At 50.7% G+C, this 26,156-nt stretch overlaps 1 protein-coding gene, 1 long non-coding RNA gene and 1 pseudogene across 2 annotated transcripts in view; 2 read left to right on the plus strand and 1 right to left on the minus strand.

The window, feature by feature from the left end:
- Positions 1 to 26,156, plus strand: part of LOC100230077 (uncharacterized) — a 674,623-nt pseudogene that overhangs the window by 34,888 nt on the left and 613,579 nt on the right.
- Positions 1 to 26,156, minus strand: part of LOC140680878 (uncharacterized) — a 150,670-nt gene that overhangs the window by 24,272 nt on the left and 100,242 nt on the right. The gene's annotated exons all lie outside the window — the stretch shown is intronic.
- On the plus strand, positions 17,051 to 19,610 carry LOC140680930 (uncharacterized). The gene is made up of 2 exons (XR_012052271.1): positions 17,051 to 17,821; positions 18,907 to 19,610. It is a non-coding gene; the product is annotated as an uncharacterized lncRNA (long non-coding RNA).

Consider the following 26,156-nt stretch of genomic DNA (forward strand, 5'->3'; position numbering starts at 1 on the left):
GTTTTACTTTTTTTTTTTTTTTTTTTTTTTTTTACTAATTGCCTTTTTACTGACTCTTTGACTATATTTCTAAGGTCAAATGTAAAACAAATCCATCTCTCTCCTTTTGGACATTCCATGCCCCAAGTATTACTACTTTTTCCTAAGTAATCCAATATTTTTCCCCATTTTGCCTGCAGGTACTCAGTTTGGGTGGGTCTGTGGCTGTTGACATGGGTGTGTGTAACAAAAAGGAACTTTGGTTCCTTTCTGTGTAATACTTTCTGTAGCATTTGGGACACGATCTTGCTGGTATCTCAGAAGGGAAAAGACAACAAATGAGAGACAGAAACAGGAATGACAGAGGTCTGGCATGGCTTATACCCCCACCTCCCCTGCCTGTGGGGTTGCTTCCCACAGCAGGTACGTGTGATCTTCTCAGTGGTGAGTACAGTGCTCAGTCCAGGCTTGCCCTCTGTTTCCCTTGTCACTCCTTTTTACTGATTTTTTTAGGCAAGTCCTTTTCGACACTCCTTAACTATGGCTTCCCACCGTTCCTCAGGTATCTCTCACTCAACAGGCACTGATAATTCCCATCCACAAAACAAAGTTATTACTTCAGTTGGTTTGGGTTCTATCTGTATAGGGAATTGATTCAGTACTGATACCTCTTGCAACAAGAACATAGATTTTGTGAGCTACAACACCAATTATTCCCATAATTTGAACATTCACTTGTAACCCAGCTAGCGTGTCCAGTATTGGGATGAATCACATAAAGTAGACAGTGTAGTACTGATGGCAATTTCCCTTCTTCCCTGTACAAGCCACAGGCTGAGGCCAGGCTATAAGAACTCTTTGACTGAAACACTCCCGATCCTCCTGTTTGAAGTGGCAGTGTTCCTCTGCCAAGGAGGTGTCGGAGGCGTCTCAGGGTTTATTCAGGCCGGGCTTAGAACCAGTGATGCAAGCTTTGCCTTATTTCTCAGTGAGGTGTTGTTCTTTGTACCTGCCTTGGATCATTTGGGTCTTCCCAAACCATTACCACCCAGTCCTGGTTGGAAGTCAATTTGGTATCACACGGTTTAGATGTGATAGTCCATTCCTCAAGTTTCTTCACAAGTCCTTTGGTTTTGCTGGCATGAATTCACCCTCTTTCTATGGTTTGGATTGCTGCTTTAGTGGTACCTGGAAAGGATTTCTTAATAGCACAGTGTTAAAAGAAAAACAATACTGCATTAACTTTTACCATTAGTTTTCTTTAAAACTTTCTGGGTTTAACTAAAAGCTTTTTCTACGTCTGCTTCTTCTTCTTGTATCCAGCTGTGTTAAGCTGCAGAGGCCAATTCTTCTTCCTGTGAGCTATAATTATTTACATAAAAAATACCAGGCCAATTTTAACAGGAGATGTATCACATCTCTTGCTTTTTACTTTTTGGGTAACATCTAACTCTTTTAGTCTTACAGACTCATTCTTCAGAACAAAAGCCTTCTCTTCTTAACAACAAAAATCAGAAGGAAAAAAAGAAGTCTTGTTTAAAAAAATAAACCACTTTGTGAGAGTCACTATCTCTGCTTTGATCTTATCTCTAATGGCATCCTGCTCTCCCTCCCGTTCACAGCCTTGGGTTTAACTCTGCCCTTCCCCACTTCCCCCCCTCCTTGTTGTCACTCTGCCTAGCAGGAATGGGGGAGAACTTACAGATAGCTGTGGCTGAGAGCATCTTGGGTGTGTATTTCGCTCTCCCCTTCGCTCTCTTTCTCTCTCTGTCTCCCTTTCTATCTCTTTCTCTTTCTTTTTCTCTCTTCACATTTCAACATCCACATTCCAATATCAGTCCACTTTCTAACATTAATCCTACATCCTGGAGAGGTGAGTCTGCCAATCACCTCTCCCCCCTTTTTCAACTTCCTTACAAAGTAAATTACTTTTGTTATGCGTGTTCTGCAGGAGTGTAAATCATGGCACCCTTCACCAACGCTACCAGCCACTCACAGCTGACAGTGCAAAAATAAAGACTTATTTTGCTATCACAATTTTTCCATTCACTAGCTTGAAAAGGTTGAAGGAGCAAATAAACAACAACTTACTTCCAAAGTGACCCTGCCTGCACCAAAACAAATTTAAGGCAATGCTAGTTAGTGCAATGCAATTTGCAAGGAAGCCAAGGTTTGATTTGGGAAGGCCATCTGAGGACACAGAGCATGAGTTTTACAAATCTGTATTTTGAAGAGGGAATGGACAAAATATGAATAGAGTTGAGGGCAGGGGGAGGACAGCAAGTGAGGAATTTGTCTCTGCAATACTCTCTTTTTGACTGCCAGGAAACACTGTCTAAAGAGGCTCCTGTGGTACAAACAATAACTGGGTGGGAAGAGGCGCTCCTGAATTCAAGCCTTAATGTCATAATAGGAAACTGCCCCTGAGCACTGCAGTGCTGGAGCACCCTGCCTGCAAACTCACCAGAGGCAAGAAGCCACTGCTGCCACGCTGCAGGGCTGCCTGCAGCACAGAGGGAGTCATGGCCAAGCCCTCCCTGCAGGCCTGGGTAATCCACACAGGGAGCCCAAAACTTCCTCACAGCTCTCTCACTCATTCAAGAAATAAACCTACAGCAAGCAGAGATCCCCCCACCATCTTTTTAATGTGTATGTGTCACACACACACAGTGATGCCGAAAGCAAAAAAATTAACAGCTTACATTAGAAGATACTGAAACCTTCTCTTCACCTCGCTTTGTAGGTTCCCTTTTCTATATGCAGCCACCTCCAAGTCTGGGGAAAAAATGAGCCCTATTTTTCAGAAGTCTCATGCATGAACAACTCTAGCTGCTGTTCCAGCTACAATGCAAGTAGTTAGCACTTCCAGAAAAAATAACAAACAAATAAACCAAAAAAACCTAAGAAAGCGAAACACATTTGGGTACATGAAAAAGGACTGGCTGGAAGAAAAAATGTTTCTCATTGACCTACCAGGCAGCTGGTGTTACCTTTAGTTTAACTTTACACACTGAGAACCACTTGAGTGAACAGCCTGCATCAACTCAAAATAAATTAATGGCAGGTTTTGCTATGTCACAGCTGTAAACTAGTTTCTCAGTCCTAGAGCACAGTAAGTTATGTATTTCAAGATAAAAATCACAATGCAAATTGGAAGAAATTTCATACTGCATGAGGTGTGCACACAATTGATTTACCTCCAAAAGTCAGTTTATGACTTTCCTCTACCAGGATTGCAGTAGCTGCTATAGCTTGAACACACACTGGCCAGCCTTGATTTACTGGATCCAACATCTTTGATAAATAAGCCACGGGTCTCTTTACTCCTCCCCACTCCTGAAACAAAACCCTATGAGCTACCCCCTTTTCTTCATTTCCGTACAGATGAAAGGGTTTTGCTAGTGAAGGTAAGCTTAAAGTTGATATTGGGGCTAGTTTTAACTTCAGTTTTCTTAGTTTTTCACCATCTTCTTTGCTCCATTTTATATCATCTCCTCTGTCAGTCTATTCACACAAAAATTTTACTGCCTGTGTGCATCCTTCAATCTACAATCTACAATATCCCAAAAATCCGAGTATTTTCCTGATTTCCTTCTTTGAAGAGGGAGGGGGAAGGGATAGAATTCCTGTGATTCAGTCTGGGTTGAGCATCTGACTACCCTTACTAATCACATTGGGTGCCTCCTGGATTGCCCCCGGAAAGAGCCCATCTCTGCCCGGAGCCACGTTTTTTCATTTGTAAATTAGGTCTTTCTTTCTCTGTCATCTGTGGTTTCTGCAGCCCCGGCTGCTGCTTCTGGTCTTTTAAAACTTTAAGAATCTTTTTTTGCAAGCACAACTGACTTGATGTATATTTTACATAAGCACGAATTATTCCATAACATATATTACAATGGGGCTGCAGAGATCCCCCTGCAGGTCCATGGGGATGCAGAGATCCCCCTGCAGGTCCGTGGGGATGCAGAGATCCCCCTGCAGGTCCGTGGGGATGCAGAGATCCCCCTGCAGCCCCTGCAGGAGCCAGGCTGGAGCTCGGGGATGCCTGAGAGGAGGCTGTGACCCCGTGGGCAGAGGGGCCCCGCTGGAGCAGCCTGGCCTGGCAGGACCGAGCCCGTGGCACAGTGACCCACGCTGCAGCACTTGGAGGGGGCTGTGCCCCAGGGCATGGACTCGGCTCGGAGAAGTTCCTGGAGAAGTCTCGGCTGGGAGAGAGCGCAGGGTGCAGCAGGGAACGACTCCTGTCCCTGAGCAGAGGGAGAAGCCGCGGGGGATGAGCTGAGCACGGCCCCATTCCCTGTCTCCTGCCCTGCCGGGGGAGGAGGTGCAGCTGGGAGCAGGGAGGCGTGGGGAAATCTGCATTTAAGGCTCTGCACTGACTTCTCCTCATCCTGCTCTCAGTCTTTGGAGTTTTCTGCCAGAAATCTCTCCCCTCCCCCGCTCACCCACAGGGCTTTGGGCAGGTTTCCCTTTTTGGGGGAAATCAAAGCCAAGCACCGATGCACTAATGAGGGGCAGGAGAAGGGAGGCTCCCGGACTTCCCGCAGAGCCGGAGGCACGGAAGGCGCAGGGCCGGGAAAGCCGTGGCGGGAGGTGCGGAGAAGTTTGTTTGTGTGGGCAGCTCAATCCCGCCTCGGGCCCGGGCCCGTCCCGGGGCTGTTGCTCATCTCCGGCTTTGCCCTCACGCAGCGCGGGGGGCCCTGAGAGCGCGGGGCGAGTCTGGGCCGTGCGCAGAGCCCGCCCCGAGCTCGCTGCCATTGGCCGCTGGTGCCGTCAGTCGCGGTTGCGGCGCGCTGATTGGTGGGAGCGGGGCGCAGCACGGCCCCGGCGACGGGCTGAGGGCGGCCGTGGGCGGGCAGCGGCGCCATTGGCGCCGGGAGCGTCTGTGCGGGCCCGGGAGCGGCGGCAGCGGCCGGAGCGCGGTGAGGCGGCGTCGGCGGAGCTCGGAGGCGGCCCCGGCGCAGGTGGGAGCCGCGCTGGGTTCTGCGGGGGCTCGGGGCTGGCTGCGGGCGGAGGGGGCGGCAGGGGGCTGCGGCGGGTCGGTCGTGCCGTGTCCGGTCCGTGCCGGCCCCGGGCTGAGGGCGCGGCGGGAGCGGCTGCCCGCGGTCTCCTTCCCGCCGGGGCCTGGGCAGGAGCCGCTGCCGGAGCAGCGCTGGCTCGGCCCGGCTGCTGTGGGTAGGACCGAGGGGGCTGCCCCGCGGCCGGGAGCGTGCGGGGAAATTCCCGTCGCCGGAGGTTTCTGTGGCCGAAGGAGAGCGAGGAGTCCTGTAAAAGTGACTTTATTGCCGAGCAGGGGGAGAGGCCGTGGGGCGTTTGCCGTGCGCTCTCTGCCAGGGTTGTAGTCCGCAGCCTCCTTTTTATCCTCATTTTCCCGGCCACATCTCCCTCTGCCTTTGCCCACGGGCTGAGGTCCTTGGAAGGTTCAGACTTCCCGATGCGCCTGCTGCCTGTCCTCGTTAATATGCACCCTCCTTTTGTATACCAGCCGATATTCATGGCTCTGTTAAGCCTTTGTTCTCGTGGAAGTTCGGGAATTTAGCGGGACTTTGAGAAATTGTGTGGCTCAATTTGTGAAATTTCTTGGAACTGATGGTTTCCCCCTTTACTTCCTTATCTACAAGTGCCTGGCCCTATCTCCAGGCAGATTCACTCCTCAACTCTGTTTTGTTCTTCCCGGGTCCTCTTTGGTTTTGGGATTATTCTCGGTGCCCTCATTCCCTGTCCTTTTGTAGCCGTTTGTGGATCAGGAGGCCTGGCTGCCACCTGCATCCCCTGGCTCAGCTGCTGGATGAGCTGCACTGCCAAGGTGTGGGGCATGGTAAAAAGATGAGAGTTGCTGCGGCACAGAAGAGGAAAAGCAGCATTCGTTTAACCCCTGGTGTGCCGGGGAGCCACGAAAGCGTGTCCCATTCCCATCCTTTCCATGTTTGGACCAATACATAAACTGTTCACCTATTTCCTTTTTTATCGTTCTCAGCACTTTTCCTTTGTCGTCTCTTTGCCAACATCAGTTTGAGCCATTTAGTTTTCCACAAACTCCTGTTTTTTCTGCTCACAGATAATCTGATCTCATCCCGTGGTGAAATGTTGTGTTCCTCTTTCAGTGGATTGGTCGGCAGGAAGGTCAGGAGCTGGAGCTGTCTGGTTGGTTCTTATTCCCAGGACAGCTTTTAATCTAATGATGCCATTGAAATGATAAATGGGTTCTCTGTCTCCTGATATGAATTGGTTTGGGTTCCCAGGGGCTGGTCCATGGTGTTGTAGGATTTGTTCTGGTGGCCCTTCATCTTTTCCCCATTTCTGGGTGCTCCCTCAAGCTGGGGCTGCATGAATGACTGCATTTTTCTAAATACATCATCAAATACTTGAATTCCAACTAATTTCCCTGGACTTGTTCTAGCAAAAGCCCCAGTGCTCTGATACACCCTGTACAGCACAGACAGTGGCAGCAGATGTTGGAGTGGGCAGGGGGATGATCCCCCCCGTATTTTAGTGAAGTTTTCACAACATTCTCCATTTGCTGTTTCCCTTTGCAGCCTCAGCCATTTCTGTTTCAGAGTCAGATCCTCACCATGGGCTTTGCCTTCAGCCGTGCAGATTCCATCTGTGCAAGCAGGCAGAGCTTGGGGTGAGGGGCAGAGGGAATCAGCCAATTCCTGCCCCAGGCAAGAAGAGCTAAGGTACATTGTCCCCACTCTGCCTCAACAGTGTTAATTTGCATTTCTAAAGCTCCTCTCCTGGGTGCCTGGAATGCAGCTTCTCTTCCAGAGCAGCCTTCAGCACCCTCAAATGTGCCCCCCTAAAACCTGCTGCTTTTTTTTCCCCCTTCAAATCCTCTGTTTAATGTTTATGAGTTAAAAGGGCACCTTTAAATCTCTTCTAGTTTTGCAAAATGAAGCCTAAAGGTGAATGTCAAAAAACCCAGGCCAAAATTTTGGCATCGTTAAAAGCGAAACAAAAACACACAAGAAAGTTCCAAGGCCATTAATTTTTTTCTTGTTCTTCTCAGAGTAAAAACCCATTCTCACATCCCTGACCAAACCTAACCAGCGATATAGAGGTAGGATTATTTTAAAAATTATTCTCATGCTATATACTTTGCACTGAAGGTGCAGGAAAAAGAAAAACTCCACCAATATGTTTAGTGTAAGAGTAAAGGCATTTCTTGATTCTGGCCAGGATGTGCAACAGAAATCATTCCATCCCCACATAGCCCGGGTGTGCAGAGAAAATCGTTCCATGACACCTAAAGTGTCAGTAAAATATATTGGAGTATATAATAAATAAAATACTATCGGAGTAAAAGCTCCGTGGCTTTTACTAGATTTTTCCCAAACTTGATACAGTCAGAACCAGTCTAAATCCACTGGTTTAATGTTCCAAAGTTTCAAGTTGTGCAGTTTTTAGTATTTGGTTTCCTATTGGACCCGGATTTCTTTGCTTCTGCTGTTAATGAGGTGGGAAGTGCTGATTTCCTTCTCAGCCTTTTGCAGACCAGGTGTCTGCAGCCCTGGCAGTGTCTGGGGTAGGTGTTGGTTGCCGTTTGCTGCTGGGGTTGATGTTTTGCTGCTGGGCGTTATCTTTGTGGGTATCTTTTGGGCCATTCCCAGTGTGTTGAGGTGTTAAACTCATCTCCATTGAGTGGTGCAACACCCCTTAACAAAACCTTTAACATTTCTTTCCCCAGGGCCAAGGCAAAGCAAGCCTGAGTAGAGAAATGAAAGGTTAACAATGTTAAAGTCTATGAGCTGGTGTATTTTCCATCAATGCCATGGCAGGCAGGGCAGTGTGTAAGTGTAAGTGAGAGCCAGAGTGGAATTGTCCCGTGCTCTTGCCCAGCAGCTGTGGCAGGGCAGGCCCAGAGAGCGCTGAAGCTGCAGCAGTGGCAGCAAGGGCTGTCCCCGGTGGCTGGAGCTGCCAAAGGAGGGTGGCCAGGCCGAGGATTTCAGCAGAGGATGTGTGGGCCGATGTCCTGCTGGGATGTTGGCAACAGCAAAGTGCCAAGGCAGGCTCTGTGCCAGCCCAGCTTCCTGGGGGAGAGATTGCACCAGAGACAGGATTCTGGCCACAGACTGCTTTAAATGTGCATCCCTTATCTCCACCCTCCACTAGGTGGAGAATTCCCAGGGTAAGGAATTCCCGAGATCAATTCCAAGGGGAAATAATTGAATATCTGCCCTGGGTCTGGCTCTTCTTCTTGCCCAAGCCAATGGCAAAAGCCGTACCCATGGCATCTTGGTTTCTTTCCCCAGCTTCCAAAGGTGTTTCTTTCCATCCCCTTTCATTCTTTGTACCCAGCCTGAGCTCTGGGGGTGCCAGGGGTTCTGGAGGTCCCATTGTATTCCTAAAGCTGCCATAACCCCCTGGAGGATCTTTCCTGTAAAATGAGCTCTGCTGTCTGAGTCTGTTGCTTCCACAATCCCTTTTCTATGAATTACTTCTTTTAAAGATACCTTAATAAGCGATCCAGTGGTGTCTGAGCAATCAGAATTGCTTTTGCCCCCCTGTTAGGTGAGATGGTGTCACCAGAAGATATTGAAGCCTTCCTGCTCAGGGCATTTCAGTTCCAGGCTCTTACAAGCACACACAGCTGTGCGGGTTGAGCTGACCATGGGGGTAACCTGGGCTTTGTCTGATTCCCTTTCCTCAATAACAGCGTGTCTTGGAACTCTTTTCCCTTCTGCTGCCCTTGAAGAGCCATCCACAAAGACATTTTCTGCCTCAGGCCAGGCAATGTCTCCTGAATCTCGCCCAGGCTGGGTCTGGAGCTGTGTCACTTGAATGCAGTGCTGGGTTTCTTCCCAGCCCCTCTGGGGGCTGTTCAAACAGGAGGCTGGGTTAAACCCTTCCCCTGTCCTCAGTTCTGAATCCTCCTGTGCCACTGAACAAGTTTCACACTGTAATAACCGAGCGCTGCTCATCCATTGCGAGGCTCTTTTGGTTATCAAAGCTTGAACTTGATGGCAGACTGGAACAGTTGGAGATCCTGTTGTCATCAGGTTTTGGGCCTCGGTTCCCGTTGAAGCTGTGGCTGCACAATTCTGCAGACAATGAGGCCACTCTGGCCACTGGGTGAAACATTTTGGCCCAAGGATTCCTTTGGCATGGCCCTGTTGAACATTCACCTACAATTCCAATTTCTTTTCTGAGTCTGGAAAAGCCACAGCTGAGGCATCATTATTTTTGGTTGTTCATTTTCTCAGGTTTTGCTCTCTTTCTCCTGTCCATACCACAGCATGGAGGCTGTGTGGGGTTAAAAAGTCCAGACATTTGACACAAAGGTACAGCAGCAATAGCCTCTGTATCACCTTTTACAATATTACAATGCCACCATCGAATTCCTTCTTAGTTAATAACAATCACAGAAGGAAGAAAAATAAATTAGTTTATTTCAAACCTATCCTCCACAGCTCCTAATTGAACAAATGATACCAGCTCAGCTTTCCCATTTATTCCCTTAATAATGAAAACACTCCTTTACAATGTTCCCCCCTTAGGTGTAAGATTCAGAGTGGATGGAGAGGCCCCTGTGTCCATCAGGAGAGGCCTCCTCTGGATGCAGACCCAGCCTGGATGTTCTCCAGGGCTGCAGTGTGGTGGGTCCCCGGTGGGATGGGAGCTCAGAGAGCCCTGACAATCCATGTCCATGCAGGGGTGGACTCGCTCCTCCTGAGGGTGCTGCTGTCTGTGCTTGCAGTGTCCTTGTGGGCTGCAGCTGGAGCCCCGACTCCTTCCCAGGGGCTGTTTGGGTGGGCTCTGCCCTGGCCAGGAGGGCAATGCCTCTGCCAGGTGCTTGTGGCCGACGCCGTCCCCTGGGTGCTGGGGCCCCCTTGGGCCCTGGGGTTGGTCCCTCAGGGGCTGTGGGAACTCTGCCATGGCCTTTGTCTTCAGCTTGGCCTTTTGCTCATCCCTCCTTGCCTTCAGCTGCTGTGCCTTTGTGCCCAAGTGCTGCAGGGCCTTCTTCTGCCATCCTGCAGCCCCGGTCACTGCCTGTGGGTGCTCATCCTCTGAGAGCTGCTGAGCTTTCTGCAAAATCTTTCCTTTCTGCAGGGACCCAAACCAAATCCTTCACAGAAAATCCTGATCCATCCATGAGCACTCTGCATTTCCCAGGTGTTGCTTTGTTTTGCTCCTTGTGCTCAGGGTCCCCTGCACAGCCCGTGTGGCAGAGCCGGTGCCTGTCCTGCCGCAGTGTCCAAAGGCGGCCCCCCCCGGCGGGCAGGGCCGGCAGCTCCCCGGGGCCGGGCAGCGGCCGGGGCGTCCCGCAGCCTCCTGGGGGCCGGGGGCCACTGCCGGCCCTGCCCGGGGCTGGTGGGGTCAGGCAGCGCCCGGCGCTGAGCCCCGGCTGCCCCACAGCCCCGGCCCGGCCCCGCAGCTCCCCACAGGCCCCCAGCCCTGCTCCCGGTCCCGCACCTCTGCGCCCGCTGCTGCCGCTGCCCACCACAGAGAAACCCCTGACATCCTGACCTCCTGCTTTTCCTCTCCTGGAAACTGGGAATTCAAAGTATCAGCTGGCAAATTGTCAGGATAAGACCCTGCTGAAAAACATCCCAATCCTGAGTATTTTTCTCTTCCTCCTCTTTTCCATCATCCATTTTCTTACCACATAGATTCCTCCTGCTGCTTCTTGCCTGAACCATATTGCTGCACACTCCCCTTCACCGGATCCCTTCCCAGCACACCAACACCATCCATCCCCTGTTGTCGAAATCCCTTCTCCCTTTCCCTTATTGCCCCCCCGGGTGTCCATGTCCTTAATTACCTCTGGGGGAATGTGCAAACTACCTCAGCATTCTCCCAAGGGACCCTTCAGAGACATTTTGGGATCATCATCCCTTTGGCCAGGAGCCCTCCCTGGCTTTCCCTTTTCTCCCCTCCATGGGTGCCCTGCCATGTTCACTCCACAAAGATCCCAGGGCACTCACTGATGAGATTTTCAGTGCTCTCTCCCTGCTGACTCTTCACAGACCCCCCTGATGTGTCACTTGTCTGTCTCCTGGTCACTCCCGGGTCCCCAATCAATCCCCGGTGCTGCCGCCAGCCAAGGGAGCCGATCACCCAAAGTGGGTGAGGCACCTTCAGCTGCACTCCCTGCCCCAGGGTGTGCGGGAAAATTAACATCACCAGAGGATTCTGTCCACAAAGCAGACAGAGGAGTCCTGTGAAATTAATTTCATTCCTAAAAATGGGAGCGGCCATGGGACATTCCCCATGGGATCTCTCCAATTGCTGGAGGACACAGCCTCCTTTTAATCCTAATTCTCCTGGCCACATCTCCCTCTGCTTTCCCCACTGGCTGAAGTACATGACAGCTACAGACTTCCCAATCCACCTTCTACATACCCACCTTAATATGCTCCCCACTTTTATATAGCAAATGATATTCATGGCTCTGTTAAGTCTTTGTTGTTCTTCTGGAAGTTCATGAATAGAGCAGGGCCTTGGCTGAGCAGCAGTCTGTGTCATCAATTGATAACATTTTCTGAAACTGATTCCTTCTCCTGTCACTCCCTTGTGTACAGCTCCCTGGCCCTCTGAGCCTTCCCCAACTGGACTCCCCCCCTCGGCCCCATCGCCCCGCGAGGGAATTTTGGGAGGTGGGAGTGGGGCAGCGCCAAGGCCGGGCCCCCCCGCGCTGTCCTGGCGGGAGCGGCTGCAGTGGGGACCGAGTGCGGGCGGGAGCGGCCGAGAGCCCAGCGCTGCCCCAGCCCGACCTGCCCCAGCTCCATCCCTGCCCCTCGGCTGGGATGCTGTGGGTCTGGGGGGAAGAGGGAGCCGGCAGTGGGTGCTGGGCCTGGGGGCAGGAGGAGAAGGGAAGGAGAAGCAGGCTTGAGGAACAGAATGGTCAAACGATGCAGGTGGCAGAAGGTGGGATTGTGCAGGAGAAGGAGGAATATCAGGAGGAAGAGGAGTGTGAGGAAGAGGAGGGACAGAGGAGGAGGAGCAGAAAGAGGAAGCAGCAAAAGGTTCCACCCCTCCCTGTATCTGTAGCCTCCCTCCAGCCCCAGGAGCGTTGCTCCCCCCACATGCAGCAGGTGACTGTGGAGGGTGATCCAGGATTTTCCCAGGGTGAATCTTAGATTTTCTGAGCTTTCTTGGGCTAAATGTTGGTGCTTTGGTTTTATGTGGCAGCTGAATCTTTATGTTTTGGAGGAGCTTTTTGCTGACTTGTGATGTTTGGGGACTTTTTGATCTCTATCTTGAAGTTTGTAGGATTTTTGGGCTACATCTTGGTGTTTTGGAGGTTCTTACAGACGTAAGATTCCCAATCACTTCCTCAGATGAACTTGGGCAAGGAGGAACCTCGAGTCCAACATGCTCTCCTCTTGTTTTTTTCCCCAAACCAGGATTTTTCATTCCCTGGGCGTGTCTGGATGGAGGAGGAGGAAAAGCCCCGGAGATGCTGCAGGAGGAGGAGCTGCAAACCCAGCCCAGGGAGCTGCGGGGAGGACAGAACCCCCCTGAGCCAGGAAGGCGGGCGGAGATCCAGCCGGAGCTCGGAGCTGGTGGAGAAGTCTCATGGCAGGGAGAAGCCCCACAAGTGCTTGGAATGTGGGAAGGGTTTCAGCTGGAGCTCCCACCTGATCGAGCACAAGAGGATCCACACTGGGGAGAGGCCCTACGAGTGTGGGGAGTGTGGGAAGAGGTTTCGGACCAGCTCCAATCTCCTCAGACATGAGAGGAGTCACACAGAGGAGAGGCCCTTCCGCTGCCCCGACTGCGGGGAGGGCTTCAAGCACAACTCCAGCCTCACCAGGCACCGGCGCATCCACACTGGGGAGAGGCCCTACGAGTGTGGGAAGTGTGGGAAGGGTTTCAGACAGAAATCTGGCCTTATCCAGCACCAGGTGATCCACACTGGTGAACGGCCCTATGAGTGCTTGGACTGTGGGAAGAGCTTTGGGTGGAGCTCAGACCTGAGAATACACCAGCGCATCCACACCGGGGAGAGGCCCTATGAGTGTCCCCAGTGTGGGAAGAGGTTTCAGACCAGCTCCAATCTCCTCCTACATGAGCGGATTCACACAGAGGAGAGGCCCTTCCGCTGCCCCGACTGTGGGAAGGGCTTCAAGCAAAACTCCCACCTCACCGTGCACCGGCGCATCCACACCGGGGAGAGGCCCTACGAGTGTGGGGAGTGTGGGAAGAGCTTCGCAGAGAGCTCTGCCTTTACCAAACACCAACGGAGGCGCCACTAAGGGAAGCCCTGTGAGTGCCCCGAGTGAGGGAAGAGCTTGGAGTGAGGGAAGAGAGTGAGGGAAGAGCTTGGTGTGGTGCTGCAGCTCCATCCCCCATGGGAGGATCCGGGCTGGATGATCCCCAGTGACCCCTGTGGGGCAGAGCCCTGCTGATCCGTGGTCCTGGTGATCCATGCTGGGTGTGGGGAAGGTGTTGGCTTCTTCTCCTTGTGCTGCTGTGATTTGGGTGGGTTCCCATGGATGGGGGATGGGAAGTGAGTGGGGGGTCCTGGCGCACTGCAGGGGGCTCATAGCTCGGGGGGTCCCAGCGCTTTGGGGGAGTCAGGGAAGGGGGGAAGCAGTGAATGGAGGGGGTCCCAGTAAATTGGGGGTGGTGCTGATGATAATAGGGGGTCCTGGGAAACAACGGGGTGGGAAAGGACCAAACCCTAAGGGACTCCCCTGGTGCTGGTGAACCCCCTGTGCCCCCCCAGCCCTTGGGGTCCCTCACAGTCCCTGCACTGTTCCTGGGGGTCCCACGGCTCTGGGGGGTCAAAGCGGAGGGGATGGAACCTCCGTCATGGATGGGGGCACAAAGGGGGTCCGGGCCCAGTGTTTGGCGGGGTCGGTGCACGAGGGGGGCCCGGTCCCTGTCCCGGTGCACGGGGGTGGCGCTGCCTGGGGAGTCCCGGTGCTTGTGGGGTTCCCAGGGTTCGAGGGGGGTCCGGTCCCTATCCCGGTGCTTGGTGAGGGGGGGGCAGTGCCTGGGGGGCTCCCACTGCTCGGTAATGGGGGTGTCAGAATCCAGGACATCCCTCTGGCTGCCCTGGATGGCTCGAGACCCTGGCAGGGGCCTCGGAGACCTTGGCATGGTGTCAAGAACACCGGTGGCTTTGGTTTTAGCCCCTGGAGACAATTGCCAACTTTGTATGAGGAATTACAAGGCACAAGGGTTTGAGTAACGTGGTAGGTGAATTAACACAGGGTGGAAAAGTAGAATTTTAACATTTTAAAATAGGGGGTTCAATGGGACAAGGCGGAGGGATCTGGGTGTGTCCTGACCTTCTTCTCCTTCTTTTTGCCCTCCATGTCTTGCTGTGATGGTGACACTTTTCTGTTGGTTGAAGGTAGAGACACACTGTCCAACATAAATGATAGATATTGGCACGTTATTGTAAACACAGTACAGGTAGTTTTTAGTGTAGAAGGCAAACAGCGCCCTGAGGGCAGGGAGACTGCCACAGACCGACCTGCTAGACAGAGCTCAGCAGAGCGGACAAAGCTGTTAGAGAAAAGGGACAATAAACGGCCCTGAGAAGCAAAGCTCCGCGTCTCGACTCCTTCTCTGCCCGCACGGGCTGGGAGAAAAGGACTTTTCACAATCTCGGGGTCATTGGACCCCCAGAAAACCGAGAGGGGGGTCTCCACTCGTCCCAGTGCCCGGTGAGGGGGGGTCAGTGCTCGAGGGGGGTTCGGGGGCACTGAAGGGGGTGCAGGTGCGGTTTTTGGGGGGTCCCGGTGCCCCCCCGGGGCAGGGTCAGTGCTCAGCAGCAGGGGCTGCCTGGGGACCCCCCTGGCCCCCAAATCACAGCCGGGTCTCCTGCAAGGCACTGAGGGGAGGCTTGTTCACCCCCCCGCCCCCACCAGCGTCACCACACACCTTCCCAAAGTGTCCCCAAGTGCTCCCAAAGTGCCCTCAGAATGTCCCCGAGTCTCTGCAGAGGTGACACCGGCCTGATGACGGCCCAGTGGTGATATTGCTCTGTGCACAGCAGCCTCGGGATGTCCTCCATGGCTCTTTGGCACCGCTTGGCCACTGCACAGCCACCGTGGCCAGGAGAGGGACAAAAGAAGAGGGTGTTGATGTCCCCAAGTGTCCCCAGCAGGTGACGCGTGGCCAGGCGGGCACTGGCCTCCCACAGCTGCTCAGCCTCGGCCGCTGTGGCCACCAAGGCCGCACGGAAATCGGGACACCTCCATTGTCCCCTCCAGGGCAGCCTTGATGTCCCTGAGCCGGCGCTGCAGCTCCCGGGGGAAGGCGGTGGCTTCGTCACACGCGGCCACCAAGTCCCCCAGCAGCCCCAGGTACAGCTCCAGCCGCTGTCCCCTCCCGGTGGCCGCATCCCTGCAGGCGTCGCGGAGCTCGGTGGCCGCCTTGGCCAGCCGGGCCCAGCTGTCCATGGGTCTGTCCAGCACACGCCTGGCGCTGGCCAGGGCTCTCACACAGGCCCAGGTGGTCCCTGGGGTGTCCCCGAGGTTGGCCAGGGTCCAGCCCAGGGAGGGGACAGGGCGGTGGCCCAGGGAGGGGACACGGTAGTGGCGCAGGGCGTCCTGGAAGTGAAAGATCAAGGTCCCCACAGCCACCCGCAGGAACTCTGGGGACATGGCCAGCAGCACGTCCCTGTGCGGCCTGGCCACGGTGGCCATCAGTTCTCTCAGGGTGGCCACCAGCTCGCCCAGTGTGGCCACCATGACCACCATCGCCTCCAGCAGCTGGTGGGAGGACAGCTGGGGAGGGGACAGGAGAGGTGTCACGGGCCCGGTGGCAGTTGTGGCCTCCTACAGTGGCCCCTGTGCCCTCCTGTGGTCCCGTTTGTCCCCTCCCTGGAGGGCTCTGCTGTTCCCTCTGTCCCTTTTGTCACCCTCTCGTCTCCCACTGTCCCCCCCTGTTCCCTCCTACCACCCTCTGTCCCCTCTGCCACCCCCGTGTCCCCCCTGTCCCCTCCCGCCCCCCCGCCGGGACTGTCACACCTCACGGGGCTCCATGGCCGCTGGGGACACTCCGGGGAGGGGACACGGCCGGGGACAGTTGGGAACACGCGGGAATGGGGCGCGGCCGGAGAGGGGAAACAGGAAGTGGTGACGTCATCGCCCCGGCCCCGCCTCACCTTTGGCCGCTTTTGGGGGATCCTGAGGAGATTTTGAGGAGGTCCTAGGTGAGCTTTGGGGGGTCCCAGGTGAGCTTTGGGGGATCCCAGGTGAGCTTTGGGGGGGTCCCAGGTGAGCTATGGGGGGTCCTAGGTGAGGTTTGGGGTGTCCCAGGTGAGGTTTGGGGGGTCCCAGGTGAAGTTTGGGGGGTCCCTGGTGAGAATTCCCAAGGATTTGGGGTTTCCCACCTGCCCAGGTGAGGTCTAGGGGTCCTAGGAGAAGTTTGGGGGTCTCAGGTGAGAATTTGGGGGGTTCCAGGTGAGGTTTGGGGGTCCCACGTGAGGTTTGTGGGGTCCTGAGGAGATTTTGGAGGGGTGCAGGGGAGCTTTAGGGGGTCCCAGCTGCAAATTCCCAAAGATTTGGGGGTTCCCAGGTGAAAACAGCTCGGGGGGGCCGAGGGGGGAAGGGCTGGGGAGGTTTCGGGGTTTGTCCCATGGGTGGGCAAGGGGCGGTGAGGGAGGGTCCGGGGGAATTTGGGGGGGTGGGAGCGGCAGGACGAACCCCAGACACTGACCACGTCCTCTTTAGACCCCGCCCTGTGTTTTGGCCCCGCCCCTCGCTGCTGGACACGCCCATCGAGTGCCCCGCCCCCTCAGGCCCCACCCGTCCCAGTTCCCGCTCTGGGTTCTGGCCCCGCCCCCTCCTGAAGCTCCACCTCAAATGAGCCTTGGCCCCGCCCCCAGATAGATTTTTATCAATGGAAACCAAAAATTACCACAAATCGACCCAAAAATTCAAACCCAGGGTGCGGGACTGTGTTCTTTATTCTTTCAGTGTCTGTACACACCCCCGCATCTCACTCCTAACCCCCTTCTCTCCAAGATGTGAATCTCCCCTCCCCCCGCTTCTTTCCCTGCCCCCTTTCACAGACTGTTTAGTATGTTAGTCCTACCCCAAACTCCTCCCCTGTTATTCCCCTATTAGTTGCTGTTCCTATACCCCTCCCCATAAGTTCTTGTATAAAACATCTGCTCGCCCCTCCCAAGGCGTCTTGGGGCACGCGAAATAAACCGAACCTGTTCGCCCCAAGTCCCGTGCTGCCTCCATCTGTCCCTGCGCCGATAACTGGGACTGCAGAGCATTTACAGGGGGACCGGCCGCCCGTTCTCTCCCCCCGCCGCCTAGCACGCCCACGCTCGGTGGTGTCGCGGTGAAAGGGGACCGCAACGCAACAAATGGGAGCAAGAGGATGGTTCCCTCCTTCATCTTGTAAAACAAACGGGCAAATTCGTGGGGGCGCCCGCCTCACGGAAGAAGAAGGAGGGAAGAGGAACATCTGCGGTCGTAGAAGCTTTGCCGGATGCTAAGAGGAGCCGAGCGCCGAGCGAAAAGAATTCGGCTCCAGGACCCTTCTTTGTTCTCGCCTCTGCGCGCTCTACCCCACCCTCGCCGAGATCAGACGTCCTGCACTGGGGCAGACGTGCTGCAGGGTCTTAGAAAGGGGGGATAGACCTACCCCAGGACAAAGAGGGCGGTTTGGCAGCGGCTCAAGGGAGCCAGGAGAACGGCTCATCAGGGGACAGCACCGGAACGAAACCACCAGAGGCCGATAGTGGCCGAGCCCAAGGCTTCAGGGACGAGTTTTGGGTGCAGCCGAGATCGGCTGGACTTGCCTGCAAGTCCCGGGAACACCTAAGCCTCTGGAAGAGCCAAACCGAGAAGGAACGTCCCCAGTTCGGTGCGACTTTTCCACCAAGTCGAGGAGAAGAATCAAGCCATCTCCACCCGGGCCCCAGAGGGTAAGGGGGGCTAAAATGGGGTGGGGTTCATCCCGCCGGGTGGCTGAGTTTCCCAGTTTTTTCTTTTTGTGTTTTACCCCTCGCTCGTGCTCAGACGGGAGCTGTATTCTTGCATGCGCCCGGCGGGTGAGTGGGTTTTCGTTTCTGGGGGGAGGAGGTCCCAGGCACCCCTCACCTAGTCTTTTACGGGGACCCATATTTGATTGCTTTTTCTTCCCCTCAAAAAGTCGTCTTCTCTATCCTTTCCTCCCCAATCTGGGCTGGACGGAGGGGGTAGAAAAGACACAAATGGGACAAATGTTTGAAAGGCGGCATGTTAACTATAGGAGAGTTGGTAAAAGAGGCCCTGTACACCCACGCATTGTGTCGACATCCAGCTGCATCGGGCTCCTCTCCTGTAAATTCCCCTTTTGCTTCTGTGAAGCTCCCCAGATTCCCTTGCCCTCGGATTTTCCTAAACTTTTCCCTATCTTCCCTTGGGGATGGCTGTGGCCAAGCCGCCCCAGGCGCCCTGCCGGGTACTGCTGCCTTCCCTTGGGGATGGTGTTGGCCACGCCTCTGGGGGGGGGTGCAGTGCACCCGGCACCCCCTTACAAGATGGCGCTGGCCACGCCACTTGGAACCTGTTTTCCCGCCATGATCCTTCTTTTCCGCCCCTGGTTTCCCGCCAGCCCCACCCTCTCCCCAAGGGCCCCGACAATCAAAATTGCCATGAGGCTTGTCCCTTTGGGGGGGAGGCGGGGTTGGATGTTCCCTAATCCTTCTTCTGGCCCTTCCTCTGGTGGGACGGATCGCTGTTGAGGACTTCCCATCAGGGGACCCCCCTTCTTAGAAGATCACTCCCCTTCTCGGGTGGGGGGGTCTCCTTTGAGGGAGGGTGGGGCGGAAACCCCGGACCGGAAACCCGCCATTTTGTCTTCCCCCTGAGATGGCGGCACCCTGGTCCACCCCTTACCCATTCCCCTTATCAATCATGACAGTCACTAATCAAGTGATTGTCTGATTCCCCTATCCCATTCCTTAATGCACCCTACCCAATGTTCCCTTTTTTTTTAATAATCTACTTGTTGAGTTATATTTTATAGAAAGAAAGATCATCCTATTTAGTTTATACCCACGGTATTATGCCCACTCCAGAAATAAAGAATAAAATCAGACAAGCCATGTCGCCACTCGCTGCTTCAACTCTGCTATACATCTCCAGCGTCGTGACAGCCCAAGTTTTGAATCAGATCAAGCTGTGAATTCTGCTGAATGTTTTACCTCGAATTCAGAATTTGTTTATGTCAATTTTATACGCTTTGTATATTAATTTGTTTTATTGTAATTATAATTAATTTGTACTTTTCTGACATTTTTCAATTTATTTCTGTTTAATAATTTGTAATGTTACTATATGATTTTGTTGTATTTTACATATGAAGTTTATATTGTTTATATGCAGTATTAATTTGTTTAAACGTCAGAATTCTCTTTCTTTTGTAAAAAGAAAAAGAGGGAGATGCGGGAGTGTGTTCTTTATTCTTTCAGTGTCTGTACACACACCCCCCCCCATCTCACTCCTAACCCCCTTCTCTCCAAGATGTGAATCTCCCCTCCCCCCGCTTCTTTCCCTGCCCCCTTTCACAGACTGTTTAGTATGTTAGTCCTACCCCAAACTCCTCCCCTGTTATTCCCCTATTGGTTGCTGTTCCTATACCCCTCCCCATAAGTTCTTGTATAAAACATCTGCTCGCCCCCCCCAAGGCGTCTTGGGGCACGCGAAATAAACTGAACCTGTTCACCCCAAGTCCCGTGCCGCCTCCATCTGTCCCTGCGCCGATAACTGGGACTGCAGAGCATTTACAGGGGGACCGGCTGCCCGTTCTCTCCCCCCGCCGCCCAGCACGCCCGTGCTCGGTGGTGTCGCGGTGAAAGGGGACCGCAACGCAACACTATTTGATCCCAGTTCCATATTTGATCCCTATCTCTAGTTGATCCCAGTCCCTATTTGATCCCAGTCCAGTTTATCCCAGTCTCTAGGATCTCAATCTGTAGGATCCCAATCTCTAGTTGATCCCAGTCCATATTTGATCCCAATCTCTCGTTTATCCCAGTCCCTCTTTGATCCCAGTCCATATTTGATCCCAGTCCCTATTTTATCCCAGACTATATTTGATCCCAGTCCGTATTTGATCCCAGTCCATATTTGATCCCAGTCCCTATTTTATCCCAGACTATATTTGATCCCAGTCCGTATTTGATCCCAGTCCCTAGTTGATCCCAGTCCATATCGCGAGGACGCTGGACTCCAGGACGCTTTGGGTGGATGGAGACGAGAGATCTCTGGAGGCTGCCCTTAGAATATCTGGTTTATTAGAGAGGGTGAAAGGCCCTGCTTGGAGTCACCAGACCTGACCTGTGGCAGGCCCGAGGGCGTGGGGGAAGGGAGAGGCAAGGGGTAGAGGGAGATAAGAGAGGATCCCAAGAGGATGTTCCAGGAGAGGGGCAGTTCCAAGAGAAGGGAAGTTCCAAGAGAGCGTCTGGCTCCTCAGGGACTCCTTGTCAGGGGCTTCAAGGTGGGCTGGAACAAGACTCAGGCCAATGGGGTCACAGACTCCTGATGCTTCAGGGGAGGGTTACAGGTGTGGGATGAACCATACATTGGGGTGAGATCCAACAGTCCATTTGACCCTTGGACCTACCTGTAGGTAAGGGCATTGTTCAACCAGAAGGGGGGATTGTCTTCGTCCTGGCTGTGCTATTGTGTTCTACTTGTGCAGTAACTAAGGTTTGGTATGTCACAACTTGTTACCATCTCAGTCTCTGTATTTTCTAAACCTTTTGCCAGGCAGTCATATTTATAAGGCTTTCCTATTTGATCTTCCCCAACACATATGATCCCAGGCCATATGATCCCAGTCCATATCTGACCCCAGTCCCAATTTTATCCCAGCCTATATTTGATCCCAGTCCATAGGATCCCAATCCACATCTGAATCCAGTCTCTGTTTGAACACAGTCCGTAGTTGACCCAAGTCTCCAGCTGATCCAAGTCCATATGATCTCAGTCCCAATTTGATCCCAGTCTGTAGGATCCCAGTCCCTATTTTATCCGAGTCCCTTGTTGATACCAGTCCATAGGATCCAAGTCCATATTTGATCCTTGCCCGTATTTGATCCCAGTTCTCCCAGTTCAGTTCATTCCAGTCTGTAGGGCCCTGTCGGAATCTGTGGGTATTGGTGATTCCGAGATTGTAGAAAGTCTCTGTCTTTCTGCCCCGTTGCCAAAGAAGAAGCCATAGTTCGTCTGTGCTGGTTTCAAGGTTGTTTATTTTTGCTTATCTATAACATGTTCTGCTGCCTTGCCGCAGGTCTGTCTTGCAGGGCAGCGTGCGGGGCTCTGCCCCTCAGTGGGATGGTACAAACATTATATACCAGAAATTACGTGTACTATATTTACAATAATGTGCCAATATCTATCATCTACGTTGAATAGTGTGTCCCCAGCCTAAACCAATAGAAAAATGCCAACATCACCAAGAACATGGAGGTAAGGAAGAAGAAGGAGGAAGAACAGGTTCAGGCCCACTTTCCTCCATCTTAGAACTCCTGACCCCCCTGTACAAAGTAAAACCCCCCTGTACAGGTGTTAAAACCCCCCCTGTACAATACTAAAAAATTTTACCCTCTAATTTGTGACTACTTTTACTATACCATCTAACTCTCTGTGACCGCTTGTTCCACCTTCAAAGTTGGTAATTCATTCCATGGTTCAAACTCAAAATCACAGCTGTTCTCAGCTGCTTGCCAGGGTCTAAAATGCTTCTGACCAAGGCCTGGAACCTCTGAAAATGTCTGAGGGACATTTTGAGTTCCGACATCTCCCCTCTCTGTTTGAACCTGAAACACCCGCTTTATCATGCTGTTCAAGGTCTTTTAAATACACACGAAAATGCATGGTAGAACAAGCAGAAGAACTACAAGCCTTATAAGAATATAAAATGCTATTTTCAAAAGTTCTTTTCACAATGGTGAAATATCAAAAAAGCTAAACAAATCATCCCACCAGGACCCTGTAACTTTGTTCAATTTGCTAATACTACTTTGTATTTGTTTTATATTTTCATGAATGGATTTTGAATGATCGGACAAGTTCATGCAGCACATCCCCTCAAATTCCTCACATCCGTGCCCATGTGTCAGCAGCAAATAATCAATTGCCGCCTTGTTTTGAAGCACTGCTTGCCTTGCACTGCTGATGTCTGTTAACATGTCACTCAGTGCAAACGAAATGGCACGACTGTGTTTCCTCAACCAACATGCTATATGATCCAATTGTGTCAAGGCCACCCCTGATGCTGCTTGGAATGAGAAAATTGCTACTGCAATTCTCTGAGACTTGTCCCAGGTGGAAACATCATCATCATAATTTGAACTATATTGTTCAAGGGATCCTTTCCTTTTTGAATCAAGAACACCTCTTTGACAACTTTGTCCATGGTCTGCCTCATGCACTGAGGCAAGGACAGCACAAGCATCAGAAGAATTACAATACCTTATAATTACATACAACTATCTTCAAAATCTCTTTTTCTACAACTGTGAAAGGTGAAACAAATTGAACACACCATCTACCTATGATTTAATTTTTCTCCAGGTGTGTTTGGTCCTCTGATACCTCTTTAAATTTATCACTCGTGTGTCCATGTGTTTACAATAGATGTTCAATTACTGTTTTGTTCTCATTTCTCACTGCTAGCTAACAAATCATTCGATGCAAAAGAAATGACATGGGCATCTTTACTCTGCCCACAACCTCTTTTGATCCAACTGCACCAAGGCTCTTTTTGATGCCACCTGCTGTGAAAGCAGAACCACTCAGTTTTTCCGAGCCTTTTTTCTTGGTATTAACATTATCATTGTCACAATTTGGATCACTTCATTCATCAGATTTTTTTTTCTCCTTGCTCTCTTATCAAGGTCATGCTGTGTGTTAACAAAAGATCTTTCGATGCTGCATGGACCACCCTTGATTTTTGCAGGGATAGCAGGCCAAATTCTGTCCCCGCAAATGAAAAACATTCCCTTCGGTAAAGTGGCTGGATGTTGAAGGGATGGTTTGCTTGTCATTTTGGTATGATTGCACCAAGATGACGCATTTTTATAAAAAGGCTGATTCGGAGTGACATCTATTGTATGATTATCTGTCTTTGCCACTCCTGATGAATTAAATTTGATGCACCATTTCATTTTTGTTGACCCAAAATGTCCAAATCCAGAGGTTCAAAGTGAGCAGCAGGAAGGAATTGTGTCCAAACATGTCATCCCTCCACAGGGTCTGAAAGAAACTTCAGAACCCCTGGAAGGATGTCCCCTGGGACTGACCATCCCTCCACTGGCCCACCTACCAAGCATGTTGAAAATGGTTTCTCTGGTTTCGAATGGGTCAGGCAAATGCTGTTCAGACCTGCTGCTTTTGCCAAAGTCTCCCACACTTTTTCCCTGGGTTTTCTCATGGGAAAATCTGTCCTGTTGCCCAAGGCAACAGGTGAAAGAATGAAGCACATGAACACTATCTGTCTGAATCCCATGTCCATGTCCCCACCCTCTGTGAGATACCCTGCAATGCAGCAACACCCAAACAACACTTGATTTCTCAGAAAAAACCCCAAGTCTCTGGGTGATCAATCGTTGTCCGACGAGACGTCTGCAGCGTTGTTGTCTGCCTTCGTCTGCGTGCTTGCCTCTCTGCTTCTCGGGTCCACGTCCACTGGCGTCTGCACCCGATAAGGTTGCATGTGCCTCGCTGGCATTCACTTCAGTCCTCATCCTATAGAAACACAAGCGAAACCCTCGCCCCAAGTTATCAATGTAAATGAACCTTCAATCTGTCCTGACTCTGGGTTTCTGATCAAATCGAAAGGATTTTCCCTTAGTTTTTCCTGTGGGCTGTTTGTAACATATCTGACAATTAGTAGAGTGGGCTTTGAGAAAAAACCATTTAAAAAATTCAACACATTTGTTCAACTCTGCAAAAATTCAACACGTTTGTTCAACCCTGCCTGTCCCCTTTTCTGTCTATTCAAGTGGATTTCAGGGTGTGATGTGTTCTTTGCTTGCTTGACCTGAGGGAGAATGAAGAATATTGAAAATATGTTTGACTCTCTGTTTTTTTCAAAAATTTGTCAAGCACCTTGCTTGTGTAAATTGGACCATTATCTGTTTCTATTTCTTGTTGCACTCCTAATGATGTAAATGCTTATAAAAAATGTTTGCAGGTATGTTCTGTGGTCTCCCCTGTATGTAATGATGCAAAAATCACCCCTAAAAATGTATCAATTGAAATATGGATATTTTCGAGCCTCTCAAAAGATGGGTATTTTGTGACATCAACTTGCCACAGCTGAAGGCTTTTACAAACCTTTCAGATTGGCCACTCCTGTAAATACAGGAGACTGCACAAACTGGCACTCTGGCAAGCAGATTTCCTTTGTCTAACTTTCAGAAGGGTGAAAGGTTCCCATCAATGCCTGTGCATTTTTGTGAAAACATGCATGGCTCAATTTTGTCTGCTCAAAAATGTCTGGCAGTGTCTGCAAGATGGGCATTGTGAGCCTATCTACATGAGCATTCTCTTTTACTAAAAACCTCGGAGGTGAAGAATGCACTCTGATGTGTTTATTTATGTTCTCTGTTTTTCTAGGATTATTTTCATGCATAATAGATATGAATATAAAATTTCCTTGTCTGTATGTTTTAAAAGCGATTTCTCTAATTGTTTGACCACATTTGCAACATACACTAAACTTGTGATCAGATTGAGGGTTCCTGGAATAACTGAAAAACCCTGACTATTGTTACCAATTTTTCAACTTGTGGTGAACCTTGTGCTATTTTGATATTTGATTCCCATTTCCCTGTTTTTTTTTGATTTTTCCATGTGACCACTGATTTGTGAGTTTTTTCCCAAACCATCAGTGAATACTGTCATTCCTTCCACTGGTTCTTGGCTTCTTTTTTGTTTTTTTCCCTGAAACTCACTTTTACATTTAACATTTTGTGTGTTGGAAAACGAACTATGCAAACTTCTGAATGCCCTAACAACGTGATTGAAAAATCTTGCGACTTTGGGATGTCCACTCAAAATATTTCTTCTTTAAATGTAAATGAATGATTAAGAAATCTTTGCCTGACATTGTCAGCAATCTGGTCTCTGCCACAATAATGATCTGAGCTCCCATCTCTAAATCTGTAAGAATTGTTTTTGAGGGTCTGCAAACTAAAAAACCCCACTTTCAACTTCTGTGAAAACATTAACAAAATCCTTGCTCAAAGCTACTTATTTGAACGATTTTTTTTTTCTTTCAATTTTATCTGTCCAGTGTCTAGCACTCTCCTCATATTTTTCTCAATGATCAGCAAAATCAAGTCTACAAAATAATTATATCAAGAGATTAAAACATACAAAATCTTCAACCTCATTTCAGCCTTATTTCAGGCACTTCTTCACTCCTTTTCTTTTTTCTTTTTCCTTTTTTCTCTCTTTCTCTTCTTCTCTTTTGAAACAAGAAAGTTGAAATATAAATCATAATATAGAACAAGACAAAATATCTCAATAATAAAATGCATAAAACTTATCAAAATCTATAACAATTCAAGAAAATTCAAAAGAAAGATATTCTAAATAGCATATATAAAATTGAACAAAGCACGATCATTAGAAACATTGTGACAGCAATTCAGTCTGCAAACAGCTGAAACATTTGTTTTCAGTGAAAATCCTTGGCATCCTTTCCCGGGCAAGGCTGGCAAGTTTCACCTCAAAGCTGTGTCAGCTGTAACATTTGTAGAATCAAATTGATGGGTCAAAAATGACCTGCATATCATTCATTTTTGTGCAGAAACCTCTGAATTTTGCTGGCAAACTCATCTGTCCAAGTTAAAATCAGGGTCTGGCCAGGACCCAAACTTTAAACTGGAGAGATGTCCCTTAACATATTATATAAAACAAAACTTATACCAACAATACGTATATAATACTTAAAACATAACAACCTATTATAACATTTTCTTATAAAATAAACACTTGAAGTTCAAACCGATAAACTGGTCAAATGACACAAAGATTCATTTTTCTTGAAACTCTTTTGAAGGAAAAGGATGCCAATTGAAGAAATCGTAAGATTAACAATGGCAAGAGGTTGTCAGAATGCTTCAGGCACCTCTCTCTGAGATTTTCTGAAAAACATTTGAGAATGATGAAGAATAGAAATGCAATGATTCCACTCACAAGAGATATAAAAACGAATCAGGAAGTTCACCTAGAAAAATGCACAATACAGTTAAAATCCAA

The sequence above is a fragment of the Taeniopygia guttata genome, chromosome 30, assembly GCF_048771995.1.
Source record: "Taeniopygia guttata chromosome 30, bTaeGut7.mat, whole genome shotgun sequence".
Lineage (NCBI taxonomy): Eukaryota > Metazoa > Chordata > Aves > Passeriformes > Estrildidae > Taeniopygia > Taeniopygia guttata.